Source organism: Lynx canadensis, chromosome C1, assembly GCF_007474595.2.
Source record: "Lynx canadensis isolate LIC74 chromosome C1, mLynCan4.pri.v2, whole genome shotgun sequence".
NCBI lineage: Eukaryota > Metazoa > Chordata > Mammalia > Carnivora > Felidae > Lynx > Lynx canadensis.
Window position 1 is genome coordinate 25,008,462 of NC_044310.1, and position 22,049 is coordinate 25,030,510.

Sequence of the window (22,049 nt, forward strand, 5' to 3'; positions counted from 1 at the left end):
GGTGCTGTTTCCATTTGTAGAACTGAAGTGGCAGTAGCGGGGGGGATGAATCACTCTTACTATATTTAAATGCCTTCTTTACCAAAATAGCAGTCGCTATAACAAAACAGGCCCAGTAATACCTAGTAACAAACAATAAAAATGCCTTCCTGTAAAGAGAATGAACATTATATTATGGTCATAGTTGAACAGCAAGCATGATAAATCAAGGCACCAAGTCTGGGGGGGTCTTCCTTTTCTTTATCACTAGATGAACAACCAAGCCTTTCTTCACCTGGAAACTCTGCTTATTACGATTTTCACTCCAAAATAACTTCTAAATATACAGCGAATTAATTCTCAACAATTACGTATTACCTGTTAGTTTCATTACCTAGTATATTCATTTATTTAAAAAGGAAGATCTCAAAAGAATCAAGATTATTTTTCTGTGAACTAAGGGAGAAGTAAATGGTCAGAAAGCCAGTGTAAATACTATATTCTCCTTGCACTAGTTCAGATTTCACTAAAATATATTTAAATCACAAATTGGGAAGACTTCAAATAATCACTGTTCTCCCCAAAAAGGTGTATTATTGTTGATTATTATGTCTTTAACACATAGCTTTGTAATTGAGGGATGACTAGGGAATAAGCCCAGAGATTTTAAACTACCTTACAATTTGCCAGAAATCCAACAAAGGCACAGAATATGTACTAGACTATCTCCACTTCTTTGTTATATTATGAAAAAATTTAACATTTGAAAATCAGTCAATGCAAATCACTGTATTAACAAAATAAAGAAATAAAGTCACTTGATCTTTGCTATAGATGAAGTAAAAAACACTTGACAAAATTCAATACCCAATCTTAGAGGCTCTCAGCAAACTAGGAATGGAAAAACTTCCTCAATGTGTCAAAGGACATGTAACAACAAACTATAGCGAACAGCATATGTATTTAGTGAAAGACCAAATGCTTCCTCTCTAAAATTGGGAATGACAATTCAATATTATTCTGGGGGTTCTAGATAAGGCAGGGCAAAACTGGCATAAGGCTTGGAAGAAGTAAAACTGTCTTTATTTGCAGATGACATAATTGTGTTTGTAGAAAATCCTAAGGAATATATCAAAAACCTATTAGAACTAACGTGCATTTATTACAGTCAGAAGATACAATACCAGAAAGGTCCTCCTCATAACTATTACTTATATGGCCACTTAATAGTCAAGGTGTTACTATATACATACACACAAACACTAACATCATCTCTATTCTATTGAATGACTACTAGCTTCACCCTAAATTTTGGTGAAGAGAAAGAAAAAAACAAGATGTGAATCCTGACTCTTCATTTTTTATATAAAAAGCACGATGGTTGATTGCCTGATAGAGCTATACCTTTAATCTTTTAAGAGGTAAGCACATTTCACACTGGATAAAACCTCACTAACACTACTCAGATATAGGTACCCTGCCTAGACCCTACCTAGATAAATGGCAAATGCTCTGGTTCAGTACAACTTATCTCTAATAGAAGCCAAAACTTGAGGGGCATTTGGGTAGCTTAGTTGGTTAAGCATCCCACTTTTGGTTTTGGCTCAGGTCATGGTCTCGTGGTTTGTGAGTTTGAGCCCTGCATCAGGCTCTATGCTGACAGTGCAGAGCCTGCTTAGGGTAATCTCTCTCTCTCTCTCTCCCCCCCTCTCTCTCTCTCTGCCCCCACCCCTCTCTCAAAATGAATAAACCAAAAAAAAAAAAAAAAAGCAAAAAAAAAGCAAAAGAGTACTCATGATGCACCAGAACCTTGTATACGAAGGATAGCATGTTCATTGACAAATTCAAAAACAGAATTTTAAAAACTGCTGTAGACTTCGAAAGTAAGGCACTAATACCCGATTAGCCACAAGCCAAAGTATAGGCTTTTATGTCTTTATGGAAGAAACTTGGGGTTATCATCAGGGACTTTACATATGGATTTTTAAGTAGTTATAATCAAGGTTTTACCAGAAATAGAATGAATAATAGATTAACTAGCATTGCTAAATTAACAAGTATTTATTGAGCCTACTATTGAATAGCAAAGTCTTGAAATATAGCCAGTCTACCAACACTAGACAGGGCATAGGTAGAAAAAACAATCAGAGCAGGAACTTGAGGTAGCTTCATCGTGATGAACTATGTCAAGGAAATTGCTAGCAAAGTAGATAAAATTATGACTTCGATGTAGAATTTTATACAACATGGCACAGCTGGAAAGCAACCACAAAAAAAACATTCCATGGTAGCAATCTCAAATGTGAAGGTTCTTTATGATGATCATAAGTTTAAAAGACAAAATTGCAAACACTGTTGGGCTTTGCTAGTAACAGTAACTACAACCTCAAACTAAAATATTGGTCTTTGAGGTATTGGAAGTATACCAGTCTTTTTCAGTTAAATTGGCCTATATAGATAATAATGTACTTACTGTCCTTGGGGGCGCCTGGTTGGTTCAGTTGCTTAAGTGTCTGGCTCTTGATTTTGGCTCATGATCTCATGAGATCAAGCCCTGCTGTTGGATTCGGCTGATAGCGCAGGAGCCTGCTTAGGATTCTTTCTCTCCCTCTCTCTCTGCCCCTCCCCTGCTTTGTGCTCTCTCTCTCTCTCTCTCTCTCTCTCTCCCTCAAAATAAATAAATCTTAAAAAAAAATCATGTACTGCCCTCACTGCCTTATTGTTTTGATCCACTGTGTGTAAATTATGAACTTTGAATTGTTTTGCTAATGAAAGTCACTGTGATTATCTATCCAATTCTGTCTTATAATACCTCTTGTGGCCCAGAGTACAGACTTGCAAGATGAATGGTCCCAGGTTGTGTTTATGGTCTACTGACAACAGAATTATGGTGCCACTGAGGGTAATGCAGTATGGCATCGTGAACTTGCACAAGTCATTTGGTATCTCTGAATCTCAGCCTTTTCACTGAATACCTAATATGTAATACCTAAAAGCCAAATCCATAGGGTTATTATGGAGATTAAATGAGCTGCCTGGCACAAATCAAATGCTAAATATGTGCACATGCATATTTGTACATATTCTCTCTCTCTGTCTCTCTCACACAAACAGTTAACAGTTGAGGTTGATTTATTGCCCTTAGCCTAAGGATATACTGTTGTCATTGGCCTCACTTTAATGTGGCCCGCAAGGATGGACAGAAATATCAATTCTGAGGTCAGACAGTCGGTAGTGGGTGGAGATTCCACAGTTCAAACACTTAGCATTTGCTTCAATTGTCTCACTATGGTTTTATCTTTATCTCAGTGGTTCTGAGTGTTTCTTTCTTGTTTGAATATTGGGGTGAGGCATAAACTAAACATTAGCAAAGAAAGAATTTAAATAGATGGTAGGGTAGTTAAAACCCTTGTAAGCCAAGACTCAGTAACTGGATACAGCCCTGAACAACCATGGCACCTCAGTAAATCACCATCTGGGTAGAGTTAGCCCTATTTTGAAGTTCCTTTTTGATCTCCTGCCATCCTAATAACAATGAATCAGTCTTTAGATTTCCTAAACCCTATTTTTGATTTATCTAGATGTATGACTATTTATTTATTTATTTATTTATTTATTTATTTATTTTAGTGTTTTATTATTTTTGAGAGAGAGAGAGACAGAGAGCAAGCAGGGAAAGGGCAGAGAGAGGGAGACACAGAATCGGAAGCAGGCTCCAGGCTCTGAGCTATCAGCACAGAGCCCGATGTGGGGCTCAAACTCACAGACTGCGAGATCATGACCTGAGCTGTAGTTGGCTGCCCAACTGACTGAGCCACCCAGGCGCCCTGACTATTACTTTAAATATAGATCTACTTTTCAACTATTCAAAAGCCATGTCTGAAGTGACCCAAGTTTCCTTAAAAAAACAAACAAACAAAAAACCTACTATCAACATGTAAGGTCCCTAGAAAAGATGTTAGAGACCTTCACTAAAAATTGGAAAAAACAGGGATCAGATTTACCTTCCTGCCTTAAACAACTAAACAACTGGGCAAAATACATAAAGCAATGTTTTTCAGACACTGATCGATAAACAATGCAGGCCTATGCTCTCTGAAAAAAGAGAAACAAAGTGAGCCCTTTGATTGTACCAGCTTACTGCCTGAAGGTGGTTTCCAAGAAGTAGTATAAAGATGGGGAGCCCAAACAGAGCTCACTGAGTTGAGGAGACTGAGATCAGAGATCCAGGGGGCCAAGTGGGTAGAACTTGTGGCATAGAGCGCCAGGGAGAATGGTGCTGTACAGAGAGAGAGAAGAGGAGGGACAGGACATACTCCACAGATCTATCTATAGACAGGCCTCCCTGGAGTCTTTGGCTGAGCAGAGATTTGTACATGCGTGAGAGGAAACTATTCAGGACTACTGTAAAAGAGTAAGCAGAATAATTCCCAGAGTTCACACAGGACTGGAAATAATTTGTGTTCACATCAGTCAGAGTAGAAAGCCATTGTAATACATAAGGAATTAGATCCTCAAAGGGTATTGCCATAGTAGTGGGAGCCAAATTTGTCCTAGAATAAAGGCTGCTCTAGACCCTCATAACAAGGCATAAAAGCAGTCCCTAAGAGGATCAAAATGATTCCAGGTAATTTAAGTACATTTCACAGCAAAATACAGCAGCTAAGAATATAAAATTAACAATGTCCAGTATGCAATAAAAAAAATCTCCAGGCATGTAAAGAAACTTGTTAACCAGGAGAAAACAACTTAAATAAAAACATACCCAGAAATAACAGAGACAAAAGAGCCTGCAGAAAAGGATATTAAAATACCTTTAACAAATACATTCCACATCTTTAAGAAGTAGAGGAAAATGAGGACAAGAGAAAGAAGATTTTTTAAAAAGACCTTAAACATCTAGAGCCTAAAATATAACACCTGCAAGTAAAAATATGCTGAATTAGATTAACAATAGATTGGGAACTTCAGAAGAAAAGATCAGTGAACTTGAAGACACTGCCTTAGAAACTATCCAACATGAAGCACAGAGAGAAAGAAGACAGAATAAAATGAACAGAGTATCAATGAATGGTGGAACAATAGCAAGCAATTTAACATTCATGAATATGGAGTTCTAGAAGGAAAAGAGATCTGGGGAGGAAGGGGATGGGAAAAAATGAAGAAATGAGGGCTAAAAATTTTCCAAATTTGATGAAAACTATAAATCCACAGATCCAAGGAGCACAAATCCACACAGAATTAATAGAAAGAAAATGATTCCAAGAAATATAATCAAGTTGCTGAAGTGACAAAAAGAGAATCTTAACAGTAGCCAGACAGGGGGCGCCTGGTGGCTCAGTTGGTTAAGCATCCAACTTCAGCTCAGGTCATGATCTAGCGGGTTCATGAGTTCAGGCCCCGCACCAGGCTCTGTGCTGACAGCTCAGAGCCTAGAGCCTGCTTCAGATTCTGTATCTCCCTTTCTCTCTGCCCTCCCCCTTCTCATGCTTTGTCTCTCTCTCTCTCTTAAAATAAACAAACATTAAAATAAATAAATAAAAGTAGCCAGAGGGAAAAAAAAAGACACATTACAGAGGACCAAATAATATATATATCAATAACAACAGAATACATGTTCTGGATCATAAAATAAGTCTTAATAAACTTAAAAGAATTAAAATCATACAAACTATATTTTTTGAACATAACAAAATTATACTTGAATCTGTAACAGAAAGCTTTTGGGAAAATCCTAAATATGTGGAAACAAAACATAGTTCCTGGGTCAAAGAAGAAATCACATGGGAAATTAGAAGATATTCTGAACTAAATGAAAACAAAAATGTTACATGCCAAAATCTATGGGATATAGCTAAAGCCATACTTAGAGGAAGATTTATAGAATTAAACCACCTATATTAGAAAACAAGAAATATCTCAAATCATTCATCTTTGCTTCCACTTTAAGAAGCTAGAAACAGAAGAGCAAATGAAATGTAACATAAGGAAGGAAATAATAAAGATGAGAATGGAAATCAATGAAATAGAATGCAGAAAAAGTATAGAGAAAAATCAATGAAATGAAAAGCTGGTTCTTTGAAAAAATTCAATAACCTTGATAAATATCTAATCAGACTGACTAGGGGAAAAAAGAGATTAAAAACACAAATTGCCATATATAATAAGAATGAAAGATCCCACAGACATTAAAAGGACCCTATAGCCAATACAGTAATCAACTTAGATGAAACAGACAAATTCCTAGAAAGATACAAGCTATTAGAGCTCACTCAAGAAGAAATAACTTGAATAGCTCTTTATCTATTAACACAAATTCTTGGTTTAAAAGCTTTCCATAGAGAAAATGCCAGGCCCAGATGATTTTACTGGTGAATTCAAATTTCAAAAAAGAAATAAAACCAATGCTGTATAAACTCTTCCAGAAAACAGAAAAGGGAAATTCTTATCCATTTTATGAGGCCAGGATTACTCTGATACCAAAACCACACAAGGCTATTATAAAAAGAAAAAAAAAAACAGAGACAAGACATTAAAGATAAGGAAGAACAAATGGAGGAAGACAAATGCAGCGAACATGGCAGAAAACGTGGAGAGAGGAAGTGGCCAGAGGACTGACACTGACAGTGTCACAGTGTCCTTTGTTGAACGCCTCCCACGTGCAAACTACTGTGTGGTGCGGTGGTGTTTCACAGCATGAACTTTTGGAGCCAGACTGCCTGCGTTCAGGTCCTAGCCCTACTACTTACTAGTTACCTAAGTTTGGCCAAGTTACCCAACTTCTCTGTACTTCAATGTTCCCACTTAAAGTGGAGACAGTAATAGAACTCCCCTCATAGGGCTGTTATGAAAACTGAATGAGTAGGGGCCCCTGGGTGGCTCAGTTGGTTAAGTGTCCAACTTTGGCTCATGTTGCGATCTCACAGTTCATGAGATTGAGTCCTGTCTCGGGCTCTGTCCCGACAGCTTGAAGACTGGAGCCTGCTTCAGATTCTGTGTTTCTCTCCCTCTCTGCCCCTCCCCTGCTCGCACTCCATCTCTCTCTCTCTCTCTCTCTCTCTCTCAAAAATGAATAAACATTGGGGCGCCTGGGTGGCGCAGTCGGTTAGGCGTCCGACTTCAGCCAGGTCACGATCTCGCGGTCCGGGAGTTCAAGCCCCGCGTCAGGCTCTGGGCTGATGGCTCGGAGCCTGGAGCCTGTTTCCGATTCTGTGTCTCCCTCTCTCTCTGCCCCTCCCCCGTTCATGCTCTGTCTCTCTCTGTCCCAAAAATAAAAATAAAAAACGTTGAAAAAAAAATTAAAAAAAAATGAATAAACATTAAAGACAATTAAAAAAAGAAAGAAAATTGAATGAGTAAATACATCTCAAATGTGTATAATAGTACCTGGCACATAGTGAGCATTACACAATTGTCTGCTGAAACTATTGTTATTATTATTCATGTTACAGTAGTTGGTTGTTACCTTTACTAAGACATGGTATACGCCCTCTAAATGAACTAAACAGTACAAAAAGTGACCATTTTCATTGCACTAGTTCCCTGTGGCTAGCATAACAAATTACCACAAAATCCCTGACTTAAAACAACAGAAGTTTATTCTCTCCCAGTCCTGGCGGCCAGAATTTCAGTATCAGTCTCACTGGGCTGAGACCAAGGGGTTGACAAGGCTGCACTCCCCCTAGAGATTCTCATGGAGAATCCACTCCTGGACTCCTCTGAGTTCTGGCAGCTGTCCACATTCCTTGGCTTGTGGCTGCACCCCTGTAACCTCTCCCTCTGTGTTTACATTGCCTCCTCATCTCTGTTGTCAAATCTCCCTCTGCCTCTCCCTTAGGATGACATTTATGGCTGGAGGTAGGGTCTGCCCAGATTCCCAGGATAATCTCCCCATATCAAGATTCTTAACATAATCATGTCTGCAAAGACCCCTTTTCCTTATAAGGTAACATTTATAGGTTCCAGGGGTTAGGACCTAATTATCTTTGGATAGTTATTATTCAGCCTACTACACCCATCCCTGGGGGTAGACTGAGGTTGTGTGGAAACTACAACATATATAACATTGAAAAAAAATGTTTATTTATTTTGAGAGACAGAGAGAGACAGAGAGAGACAGAATGCGAGTGGGGGAGGAGAAGAGGGAGAGAGAGAGAATCCCAAGCAAGTTCCACACTCAGCTCAGAGCCTGACTTGGGGCTCAGTCTCATGACCGTGAGATCATGACCTGAGCCAAAACCAAGAGTCAGATGCTTAACTGACTGAGCCACCCAGGTGCCCCCATATATAACATTTTTAAAAGGGCATTTAGGTGTCTCTACAACAAACCTGTTAGAATATGCAGCCATATGCCAAGGCACAGTCTGTTCACCTGAAGTAGGTCCCAGAACTATGAGCATAGCATCTGTCATGAACTATAACATCTCTGTAGGGCCAACATACAAAGTCAAATCTATAAAATTATGACAAACATCACAACTTTGGAGGGAGGGGCTGCTACTAGAAAATTACTGTGCCATTATGATCCAAATAAAATAGCTTATTAAAATGATTAGTAAGAACCAAGAGGGGTGCCTGGGGGGCTCAGTCTTCTGTGACCAACTCTTGATTTTTGGCTCAGGTCATGATCCCAGGGTTGTGGGATCGAGCCCCATGTCAGGCTCCATGTTGATTGTGGAGACTGCTTAAGATTCTCTCTCTCCCCCTTTCTCTCTCTCTCTCCCACCCTCAGCCCCTCTCCTGCTGATTGAGCATGCTCTCTCTCTCCAAAATAAAATAAAATTACAAAAGAAAAAAAGAACCAAGAACTAGATTTGATGATTGCAGTTATGGCTAAACATTGAAGACAACTGGCTCACTCTTGATGGCCACAGGTACCTCCACTCAGACCCTGCACCTTTACTCTGTGCTCCACAGAAGTGAAGAAATGCACTTCTAGAATCAGGCCTGAGTTCGGGATCTGATGCTATTATGTGTTAATGATGTGACCTTGGACAAATCATTGCACCTCTTTGAGCCTGTTTCTTCATCTGTAAAATAGGCGTCATAAGAGTTCTTACCCTGCAGAGTTGCTTTGAGGTTTAAATAAGAATTCATGTAAAGTTCTAGCATGGCAATTAGCATATGTAATAAGTGCCCAATAAACCATAATCACAATGTATTATTATGGACTAAATACTACTATTTCTAACAAAATTCTGTTATTCTATTGCAGTGGAAATATCCTCTCATCTTCAATTTCCTGATTTTCAGAGTGGGAGGAGTTTTTCCTTTGGGGACTGTGATCTCATGGGTGAAAGGCATTAACGCCACATAGAAAAAGCACGGGGTAGTGAGGGGTGGGGGGTGGACATCTGGGTGGCTCAGTCAGTTGAGTGTCCAACTCTTGCTTTCGCCCAGGTCATGATCCCAGGGTCATGGGATTGAGCCCCGCGTTGGGCTCTGTGCTGAATGTGAAGCCTGCTTAAGATTGTTTCAAAGAGGGGGCGCCTGGGTGGCTCAGTTGGTTGGGTGTCCGACCTCAGCTCAAGTCATGATCTCATGGTTCGTGAGTTTGGGTCCTACATAGGGCTCTGTGCTGACAGCTCAGAGCCTGGAGCCTGCTTCAGATTCTGTGTCTCCTTCTCTCTCTGCCCCTCCCCTGCTCACACTCTGTCTCTGTCTCAAAAATAAGTAAACATTGAAAAAAAATTAAAAAAAAAGATTCTTTCAAAGAGAGAGAATCTTTCTCCCTCTGCCCCTTCCCTGGTCACACACACACCCTGCCTCTCAAATAAAATAAGAAGAAAAAGAAAAAAAGAAAAAACATGGAAAATAATGCAGTCTGCAATTCTGGTATCTGTGTCCTTGGGGTAAGAAAAAAAGAATGAAGAGAGTAAGGACTTTGTAAGCTAGTAAAGGATAGGAAGTAGGGCCTGAAATGTTTAATATGTGACTAAGAGAACTAACGTAGAGTGCCTGACGTTTGGGGAAATGAGAGTAAATTAAGAATTTAAATAGCAGAAGTCTAAAACGGGGATGTAATCGATTCATTCTCCATAGGAATTCATTAAGTGATGAGAGCTTTGTGCTTAGGAGAGATGAAGGTTGAGAGGAGTTATAATGGGGACAGGGACATCATGATGAGCACAGACAAGGCCAGCACAATACAGCTCATCTTCATATACAGAACACCAGCCCTGGGACCAAGGTGAGGCATAAGGTAGACAAGGAGGACTAAAAACACAAGCAAGCTTTTGTTTAGGACAAGTAAGACCCTGTAAGTAACTCCAAGGCAGGGTTGTGTGTGGTTTCTTCTAGAATTTCCAGCAGTTAGCCCTGTACCTGGCATGCCATTGATAAATCTGGGCTGAAGGAACAAGTACATATATTCGACAGTAAAAATACTGGCAGGAGATGAGAAGTGGAATTAGAGACACTCTTCTAACCCTGTGATTCTGTCTCTGGTCTCACTTCAGTCCAAACCACCCTCCACACTGCCGCTCTGATCTTCCCAAAAGGCAGGCCCGACCCCATCACTGCTCCTGTGCTCCAATAGCTCTTCAGGGCCTTGCACAGTAAGTCCAAATTCCTTAGCTTGGCCAGCCAAGCCTTTGTATTTGCTGCTGACCTACTTTTCAGCCTTGTTTCTGCCACTACCCTACTCGTACGCTTTGTTCTGAACATGTCAGAATGTTTGGAACTCTCCAAGTATACTTGCTCTCCCATACACAAACACCCCACCTTGGTACATAGTGTTCCTGTCTGAGCCACAATGTCCACCTGAGGACTCCTTATGCTCCTGTCGTCATTTAAAATGTCACTTTCTCTAGAAGGTGACATTTCTAAGCAGAATTAAGTGATCCCTCCTCTAAGCTCTCAAAACACCTTGCCCATACTCCTATTAATGGCACCAAGTACAATACCATAATCAACATTTCCACATCTGTCTTCCTTTATAAACCTCTGGGGTGCCAGGATTGGGTTCTAGTCATTTTTGCATCCCTAGCTACTAGCATGGGGGTACAGAGTTTTAAAAATGTTGAATAAATGAACAGATTTTAAAGACCCAAAATAGAAATAGAGCTTAAATCCTTGAGTGAACTAGCCTTAGTGTCCTTAGGCAGGACCCTAAGACAGTTAGGGATGGGTGGGTCCATCCCTATAACCAGAAGATCCCATCATGGATGGCAGCTACAGTACCCCCTCCAACTGTCCCTTGTTATCATCATCAGAGACAGAATTTGGGGCTCAACATACGACAGGCCTGCCCCTGTATGACATCCCCTGTCTTATATGATTCCCAACCATTTCTTACACTCTTTTGCCTTTGAGATGACAACTTCATTTTCGTATGCTGTAGTGCCAGCATCTTTTGTGAAATAATCCCTATTTCAAAATGCTCCCAAAGCCAAGTTCGTCTCTCCTACTCCAATTCTCATTTTCTGTCTCTCTTACTAAGTAGAATGGAAAGCTTCAGGGCTAAATTAAGAATGAAAATAATCTGAGCCCACAGTACACAATGTCAGCATTCTTTCCTTTGTAGACAAGGATCTGCTGGAGCCAGGCTGCTCAGTCCTGCTCAACCACAAGGTGCATGCCATCATAGGCATGCTCATGGATGACACGGATCCCTTGATCACAGTGATGAAGGTAGAAAAGGACCCCAAGGAAACCTATGCTGATATTGGGGGGTTGGACAACCAAATCCAGGAAATTAAGGAACCTGTGGAGCTTCCTCTTACTCATCCTGAATATTATGAAGAGATGGGTATAAAGCCCCCAAAGGGGGTCATTCTCTATGGTCCACCTGGCACAGGTAAAACCTTATTAGCCAAAGCAGTAGCAAACTAAGCCTCAGACACTTCCTTAAGAGTGGTTGGCTCTGAACTGATTCAGAAGTACCTAGGTGAGAAGCCCAAACTCATTCGGGAATTGTTTCGAGCTGTGGAAGAACATGCACCATCCATCATGTTTATTGATGAAATTGAAGCCACTGGAACAAAAAGATATGCCTCAAATTGTGGCGGTGAGAGAGAAATTCAATGAACAATGTTGGAACTGTTGAACCAGTTGGATGGATTTCACTTGTGAAAGTCATGGCCACAAACTGAATAGAAACTTTGGATCCAGCACTTGTCAGACCAGGCCACATAGACAGGAAAATTGAGTTCCCCCTGCCTGATGAAAAGACTAAGAAGTACATCTTTCAGACCCACACAAGCAGGATGATGCTGGCCGATGATGCGGCCCTGGATGACTTGATCATGGCTAAAGATGGCCTTTCTGGGACCAACATCAAGGCAATCTGTACAGAAGCTGGTCTGATGGCCTTGAGAGAATGTAGAATGAAAGCAACAAATGAAGATTTCAAAAAATCTAAAGAAAATGTTCTTCATAAAAAAGAAAAAATCTAAAGAAAATGTTCTTTGTAAAAAACAAGAATGCACCCCTGAGGGGCTCTATCTGTAATGACCACATTTGCCTTCAAGGAAATTGTCAGGAGTGTCCCAGCTCCTAGGAGGGATGAGTTTGGGGAAGTTACCCAGAGGAACCCATGTTCCAGTTGATCTTTCTTAGCAAAACCTCCTGTGTACCTTTTTGAGTGTGATGTGCAGGATGCCCACTGGGCTGCCTTCATCTGTTGATCATGTACAGTGCTCTCCCCCCAGTAAAGCAAACTCCCTCTCAAAAAAAAAAAAAAAGGAAGAAAGAAAGAATAATTTGAGCCCAAACTTACTGTGCAACTGTAGGGAAATTTTACCTCTATACATCTCAACTGGCTCTTCCTTCAAATGGAATCAACCCTACTCTCTAGGACACAGGAAGTAATAAGAGGTACAACTTACATGGTACTTATTATGCACCTCACACGTATTAACCTGTTTAATTCTATACTTCTTCCAGCTAGGTACTATCATTATCCTCACTGTGCACAAAGAGACTGGAGCAGAGGGGGGAAGGACTTGAAGAAAGCTGTGAAGCTCCAGTGAACGAGTGGTAGAGGCAGAGCTGGGACCCAAATGGTCTGGCTCTCGTGTCCATGCTGTTAACCATTACCCTCTACTTCCCTCTCTGCGGGCCACTGAAAGGCACCATACACAGTACAAAACTCCAGCATATTAAAGTACATGGGGAGACGCTGAAGGGTAGGCCTCAGATGTGTGACAGTGTTACACATTTCAACCCAAATGCATTTTACAGCCAAGATTTTAGACCTCAAATCACCCATCATTTGTAGCTAAAATATTAGGGTCTCCTTGGATTGTAGCTCTCTAGGAGATGGATTTGTCCTTAACTGGTACTACACCTACAATTCAGATGACACTGTCACTAGATGAATATCCACCTTGAGGTGTGGCTTTATGGATCAATTTTCACGTTAGGTTTTTCTCAAGAGCAATGACCTGAGAATACAAAAATAGCAGAAAATACACTTGTGCTCATGCTTTTACTACAAATAGAATTTTATTTTTTCTAAGTTTATTTATTTATTTTGAGAGAGACAGAGAGACGGGGGGGGGGGGTGGCGCGGACAGAGAGAGGGAGAAAGAGAATCCCAAGCAGGCTCCACACTGTCAGCACAGAACCCTATGAGGAGCTCGGTCTCACGAACTATGAGATCATCACCTGAGTAGAAATCAAGAGTCGGACACTCAACCGACTAACATGACATAACATAAAAGAATGTTATTTAAAAAAAAAAAAAAAAAAGCATTGGGGCACTTGGGTGGCCCAGTCAGTCAAGTGTCTGACTTTGGCTCAGGTCATGATCTCACGTTCATGAGTTCGAGCCCCACGTTGGGCTCTGTGCTGACAGCTCAAAGCCTGGAGCCTGCTTCAGATTCTGTGTCTCCCTCTCTCTCTCCACCTCCTCAAATCACGCTCTGTCTCTCTCTCTCAAAAAATGAATAAACATTTAAAAAATTTAAAAAGCATTAAATATTTAGGTCCATATATTACCTTCTATTTCAAAAAATTTATTTAGACAAAAATTTAAGACCATCCACTAGATATGATACAGTACCTTCAAACTATTATCAATCCTTATAACCATATTCCCATCTGGGCAATGGGCCATTTAGAAAGTACTTAATAAACATGTGTTGAATGAATGAATGCTATTTCAGAGATGGATTCAGTGCTCTACATTTCCAGAAGTTTCCTCGGAAGGAATAGGTGCCTTGTAATAGTCATTTTGCTCTGGAAAACTCTACTACTCAGCCCTGTTTCAAGAAGGAGAAATTACTCCTCCAGTCTCTAGAAGAGCCTAAAGCCACCCTTATCTGTACCCATGGTTTCCACATTGTTTTCTTCCCCCATCAAAAAGAGAACAGAGAAAGATCAGGTTACATTGCTTTCTTGGGCCTGTATACATTCCTGTGAGGTTCTCTCTTCTGTCAGGAAAAGTCTCCCTGGCAACCATATTTACACACTCACTTAATTCCCTCCCCTCCTTGGATTTGCTGGTTGGTATAAAAATTAATTTGCATTGAATTGCTTAAGTTTACAAGTTAATCAGTTTAACAGACTCACAAAATTTTACAATTTGGTTTCTGGCCAAAATTCACTTCTTAAGGGGCCTGTCTCCTCTCTTTTGAAATCTGAATGGAATTCTCTTCAGTTCAATACTTTTCAACACATACAGTTTCTGGTTATAGGTAGAGAAAAGAATAGTCTCCTAAGGGCATCTGGCCAATATTATTAGAAAGATCAGGACAGGAAGAGGAACCTTAATTCAGAATAAGCAAGGGGTCAAATTCACAAAGATCAGCTATGATGAGGAGCTGGAAAAGACGAGTCAAGGAGCAAGACAAAATGGGCCACATGAAATGAAGAACTCAGGCCTAAGATTCTGGGTGATCAGAGTTCGGGACCTGGATAACAGGTATGGAACATGCGACTCAAGAATGGAGTGTCACTAATTCATCACCCATGTATTTATTAAGCATCAAATAGTACTTGGTGCTGGGAATACAGCAGTGAATAAGCCAGACCCAGGTCCTGCCTTCATAAAGTTTATAGTCAAATATTTAAATAGTGAACCAATGCTGGCTTTGTTATTGAGCCAAGTATCTTTGGGCTAGGGGCTTGTTATACAATTTCCTACAAAGGTCAGAACTGGTTTCAGAGTATGGATGGAACAGGGACTTAACCCAGACAAGTTCAACAAGTCCTCCCTGGAATAGGTGAGTTGGTGTGTCAACAAGTCTTTGACATATACAATGGTTTCTTTACATCTTCAACAACGTGACACTTGAGCCTTTAGACAGGGAGATGAAGAAGGGTATATTTATCATAGGGCATAAGGCTAAATACTTTGTAGTATATATACGTTTTCTAGAGTAGAAAGTATATAAAGGTATAAGCTATTTTTAAGCATATTCAACAACTATTTATTGAGCATCAGCTATGTTCAAGGAATGGTTTGAGGAATTGCAGCTACGGATATGAAAAAGACCTGGTGCCTAGCAATTACAACACTGTGGTAAGTGCTATAAGGACATGTTAAAGTACAAAGGAAGACCAGAGAGTAAGGATACTAATTCGTTAAAAGCAAGTTGGGAAATGCTTCTGAGATACAATCCTTGAACTGACTCTTAAAAGATAGAGATGTTTGTTGCTTTCAGCTGATAAATTTGGTGGTAATTTGTTACACAGCAGCAGATGACTACTACAGGACCTTATGGAGACTATACCACCACCACAAGTAGGAGACCATGGAGAACACCTGGCCATTGAAACTTTGTTTCGTGACATATGCCATAGGGTTATACTCTAAATCTCTTTAAAACTATAAAGAGTTTTTCTTAGGCTCACCTGGTCCATGTTGGGAGTAGAAAGTGAGAACAGGAGTACAGCCACTCTGGGAAACAGTATGGAGATTCCTCAAAAAATTAAAAATAGAACTATCCCACAACCCAGCAATTGCACTACTAGGCATTTATCCAAGGGATAAAGGTGTGCTGTTTCGAAGGGACACATGCACCCCCATGTTTATAGTAGCACTATCAACAATAGCCAAAGTATGGAAAGAGCCCAAATGTCCATCGATGGATGAATGGATAAAGAAGATGTGGTGTACATATACAACAGAGTATTCCTCGGCAATCAAAAAGAATGAAATCTTGCCATTTTCAACTATGTGCATGGAACTGGAGGGTATTATGTTAAGTGAAATTAGTCAGAGAAAGACAAAAATCATATGACTTCACTCATATGAGGACTTTCAGAGACAAAACAGATGAACATAAGGGAAGGGAAACAAAAATAATCTAAAAACAGGGAGGGGGACCAAACAGAAGAGACTCACAAATATGGAGAACAAACTGAGGGTTACTGGAGGGGTTGTGGGAGGGGGGATGGGTTAAATGAGTAAAGGGAACTAAGGAATCTACTCCTGAAATCATTGTTGCACTATATGCTAACTAATTTGGATGTAAAATTTAAAAAATAAAAAACAAAATTAAAAAACAGAAAAGAAAGTGAGAACAGGCACTCTGAACGGGAATGACACAGGTAATGGGAGGAAGCAACACAATCACAGTCTTGTCTGATATCCTCCACAGAAGGATCTAAGCTGGCTGGTGCTGGGACCTGGTCAGGTGGTCAGCTAGCATCAAGTGCTATAAGCACTTGGTCAGTACTGGTCAAATGATTACACAGAGGGACCGGGAGTGGGAGGAGCAAGAGGGTAAGGAAAAGTTGTTTTTTGAGAGAGCAATAATCGTGAGGACCAGAAAAACTTCATTTGGTGTCAGTGCCAAGTAATGACTGTAAAGCCAAAAATAAGAGATAATATCCAAGATTAAGTTTTCCTGGCTTCCATGATTCATGTGGGTAGATAAAGGAATAGAGCAGGCAACGAAGATTAGGGTGGAACATGGACATTCAAGACACATGAGGTAAATGGGGCTGCATGGTTCACAGCTTCTGGGTAGTCCCCGGTATGGGGGTGCAGGGGAGGCATCAGCCTGGCTAAAAAGACATCAGATCAGGGCAGACAAGTTGTATTATACCTGTTCAACCCCAATTTCTGTTTCAGTAGGTTAAAAAAGGTTGCCATAGCTTCCTACAAGCAAATGGGACTATTTGACTACAAAAGGAATAGAAATGAACTCATTTCTTATTTAAATTGGGAGTAAAGACAGCAGCAGGACTATAACTCTACCTAATAATACTCTCAAGACTCGATGGATGAGTTTCCAGGAGCCATTCCGGGTAAATAGTTCCTTGCCTCTTTATTCTCTATTTTCCTACTGGCTATCTACTTGAACTTCAAAATATCCCCCCTTTGCCTTTTCCATCAGGAGTCCAAAGTGAGAAGCCCACAGGAAAATGTGAATGTGCACCATGACACAACAAGGACTTAGATACACTACACAAGCAAAACAAGGGATCCAGCACAACATGCTTTTCCTGCTTTAGGCAAAGTATCAATACCTGCAGGCAGAGCTCGCTGCCTGATTTGTGGGGCCCAGTGCAAAATGAAAAAGCAGGGCCTTCATTAAAAATTATTAGGGGGCACCTGGGTAGCTCAGTTGATTAAGCATCCAACTCTTGATTTTGGCTCAGGTCACGATCTCATGGTTCACAAGTTTGAGCCCCATATTGAGCTCTGTGCTGACAGGGCAGAGCCTGCTTGGGATCCTCTCTCTTCCTCTCTCTCTGTCCCTCCCTCTTCCTCTCTCTCTCAAATATAAATAAATAAACTTTAAAAAAAATATTAAGGATTTCAAGGTAACAACAACAGAGCATTAAACCAAATGAGGAGATGCAGGGAGAAGAATGCCCTTCTAAATGCAGGGCCCCGAGAGGTTGCATAGGCTGCACACTCATGAAGCTGGCCCTGCCTTCAGGGACTATTACAGCATGGTCCTTTAGAAGAGCTTTAGAGTCTGAGTTGGGTCCAAATCCCAGATCCCCTATGTGATCTTAGGCAATTTATTTAGCCTCTCCGTGCTTCCGAGAGATTGTATGGTTGTAATCCAGTATTGTGAAGATTAAGTGAGATAATGAATAGAACGAATACAAAGTGTTTAGCACATAGTAAGCACTCAATAAGTGGTAGCTGATCTATTATTGTTCAATGAAATATGCAGGTAACTGTCAGAGCAGTAAGTTTGGGAAATGAATTACTGAACTGCTATAAAGGACATGAAAGCATGAGACTGAGGTTTTAAGAAAACTAAAATAATGAAGCAGACAAGGAAGATCAAATCTTTTGCTTGGCTCTTCTGCCTTCTCTAACCACTTTCCTACTTCTCTTTTCCCATTTTTTACAAAGCATACAAAGGGTGATCTGCACGCGGTCCCCATTTCCTAACCACATCTCATGGCACGTCTTTTTCACTCTGGTGTTTAATATCCCCGTGGCCACCCCCATGGGTGAACACCCGCCATGGGCGAGAACTAAAGCTATTGTTCTCAAAAAGTTACTAATGACCCCATGTTTACTAAATGAAATGGGCATTTCCCACTTTCTCTGTACAATTTCATACTGGTGACCAATTCCTCCAGCTTGAAACCCTCTCTTCTGACTTTGGTGATATGCGCCCTCATGGCCAACAGAATGTCTACTCAGTCTCACATCTCTCAGGTACACAAAGGGAACGCATTTGTTGGATGAATAAATAAGATGGTTCCTTGGCTTCTCTGATATTCCTTTTTTTCCTACCATACTGACTACATTTCTTCTTCCTACCTCCCTAAATGTGGGCAATCTTCAAGCTTTAGCCCTTGGTCCTCCATACTTCTGTTTCTATGCTGCTACCACTGGTGGGCCAAGCTAATCACATGGCTTCAGTTATCATCTTCTATACACAATACTCCTTGACTTCTCTGTTTTGAGCATAAGTCTCTCACTTCCAAATACTTATGGGACATGTCCACTTGTAAGTTCCAGTATCACCTCAAGATATTTTGCACCTAGTGGACTCCCTGGGTGGCTCAGTCAGTTAAGCGTCTGACTCTTGATTTGGGCTCAGGTCATGATCTCATGGTTTGTGAGATCAAGCCCCAAGTTGGCTCTGCACTGACAGCGTGGAGCCTGCTTGGGATTCTCTCTCTCCCTCTCTCTCTCTGCTCCTCCCCACTCTACCCCTCCCTGCTCTCTCTCTCTCTCAAAATAAATAAATAAACATTTTTAAAAAAGGTATCTAGCACCTAGCATTTCCTCTTCTCCCCAAACTGGTTTTCCTTTTTGTCTTATCTCTGTTAATCTTGTCAACCATCTTCAAGGCCAGATCTGATTTTTCCTTGTTTCTTGACCTCTGTATCCAGTCAGTCATAAAGTCCTGTTCATGTTTCCTTTATGATACTTATTGAACCCATCTTTTTATTTTCACTCCATCACCCTAATTCAATTCTTTACCCCCTCACACCTAGACTACTTAAATAATGTACTAGCTGGTTGTGCAGTTCTCTTTCTATCCCTACTAAAGTTAAAAAAACACTTTTTTTTAGCATTTATTTATTGAGAGACAGAGCATGAGCGGGACAGGGGCAGAGAGAGAAGAAGACAGAGAATCCAAAGCAGGCTGCAGGCTCTGAGCTGTCAGCATGGAGCCCAATGCGGGGCTTGAACTCACGAACCATGAGATCACGAACTGAGTCGAAGTCGGACGCTTAACCGATTGAGCCACCCAGGCACCCCATCCCTACTAAAGTTTATTCTTCACACTGTTGTTGAGACTCTTCTTAAAAAGACTCTCATGACCCCACATTTCCCTAACCAAACATCTTCAGACTTTCCATCATACAGGATAAAGTTCTAACTCCTTAGTTCAGTATTCAATGCCTGTTAAAATCTGGCTGCAGCCAACACTTCTAGTCTTAGAACTTCTCTACTTAAACCTTTTGATCTTGCCAGATTGGTCCCTGAAAACTTTCTTCCATACTCCAGTCCTGTGTTTTATAAACATGATTTCTCCCATCTGGAAATTCCTTCCACCCTCCTTCTCTCTACAGAACAAAATTCACGATGCCTCTGAAAAACGCCTTCCTTGGGAATCATAGTCCATAATGATCTTTCTCTTTCTTCAACTTCTATAATACCGCACATTTCATCACTTTGAAAACTTACTGAATGGCTGCTTGACATTTAATCCTCACAACTCCATGAGGTGGGTGACATTATTACAGATGAAGAAACAAAGTCAACTAACTTGTCCAAGTCACATAGCAAGTAACTGCTGGAACTGGGATCCAAATCCTTGTTTAGCAGAGAATAATTCCCAGACTACACCACCGCTCTCATTTTCCTGTGTTTTCCAAACCACAAATACAGCACAGAATTTGCACACAAGCAGGTGTTCAGTAAACATGGTGATCGAGAAAATTGCTTAAATAGCACCCGTGACTCTCTAGCACTTACAGAATTGTCCATCTTAGCAGTCCACATTAAGCACATCACCTCTTTACATCGCTTCCTCTGTAATATAGTTCAAGACCGGGGATTTGCCAAAAATTCACCACTATCCATTCTAAAAATAAATGTTGGTTTAAACAAAGCTAAAAGGCCTTTATCTGATTCGAACATTAGGTGAGCTTTGGGGATGCCCACTGTACCACCGCTAGGCCCATCATCGCTATTTCCAAATGATTAGGAAGTAAAAATAGGCTGGCTAGTTGATGGCTTATGAGGTAAAATGGACTATTTATAGTTCTGGAGGTGGATGCTAAGGCAGCAGAACAGGATTTCTCTGCTTTGGTAGCTAAGTCCTCAGTAAAAGAGGCCCAATAAAAGTGCATCATGGATGGAAAATGGGATCAAAAGAGGGTAATAGGGAGAGAGAACAGAAAGAAGGAAATGCTGGAAATACTCTATTGAGGAGACGGCGCTGTCCTTTTCTGAATAGTTGCTTGAAGCTGTCAGATCTAACCCTGTCCCCTGCAGCTGGCACCGTGTAACAGAGGACTCTGTCACTCCTGCATGATTCATGGTCTCAGTCCTGAACTGCCTGTCCTGACCCATATCACAGGCCAGATCCTCTCTTGCTCCAGATCCTCCCAGCTTGTGACCTTATTACTCACTTCCTCAGGTCTCAGAAATCTGACCTCACAGATTTGACATTCAGCATTGCTTCCCTGGTTATGACCTGTATTTTCCTCTTGCTGTATGGAATGAGGCTCAGAAAAACTGATGAGGGGAAAAAGTGGGGAGGAAAAACAATACGAAGGAAAATAAGAGGAAGAACAATAAGAAGGAAAATTACAGTGGCAATTAGAAATTCTAGATTACTTTTGGGAAGTTACTTCATTGAGAAAGGGAAAAGGCCATGGCTGCAATATAAAGCAATTACCTAGAGATACCACACTCTTCAGCTGTCTGTATTTACTGTTTCCTCTTTTTTGGCTGCCCTTCCTGTCCTTCTCAATCTTCTCTGCAAGGCAAACTCCTATTCATCCTTCAAGATCTTGCTTAAACATGTTCTTTTCTGGAAAGCCTTCTCTGACCCTCTCAGACAGCTAATTGTTTTCTCCTTTGTGTTTCCATAGCTCTTTATATACACATCTATTATGCGATCACTTTTACTGGCAATTTTATTTGTCTCTCCCACTACTTCTTTGAGGACAAGGACTAATTATCTTATTCATCTCTGCATCCCCAAGACATAGCACAAGGCACAGCAGAGTGCCTGGCATATAGCAAGTGTTTGTTGTTTTGTGATGAAAGACATCAAGAACAATATGAAAGTACAATTTGCACTTCCCTTGCAAAAATCAAATTGGTTCCTAGTACTTTTCATGTGTAGCCCCGTTTTTTTCCCTGATTTGGAAGAAACGACGTTAGACTCATAAAGGAAATTCTATTGATATATCTGGCACATTAGCCAGTTTTTCATCCCCATTGATGATAGCAACATTCCCCCCCCCCCCCCACCACACCACATACACCCACACCCACACACTTCCATGAAGCTCCCAGGGCAAGCTTAACATTAGTGGCACATGGTCCATCCTACCATTTCTGTTGTAGTGCAAGCTAAATGACACCGTGAGCCTAAAGCTGCCACAGATCTTAGCGAACTGGTGGTGGTTGGGGGGGGGGGTGGATAATTAAAAGAACACACTTCTGTAGCAGACCTAGA

General features: G+C 40.8%; 1 pseudogene; it reads left to right on the plus strand.

The window, feature by feature from the left end:
* The first annotated feature begins 11,140 nt into the window (after nt 1-11,140).
* LOC115519697 lies at nt 11,141-12,429 on the plus strand (annotated as a pseudogene).
* The last annotated feature ends 9,620 nt before the right edge of the window (nt 12,430-22,049 follow it).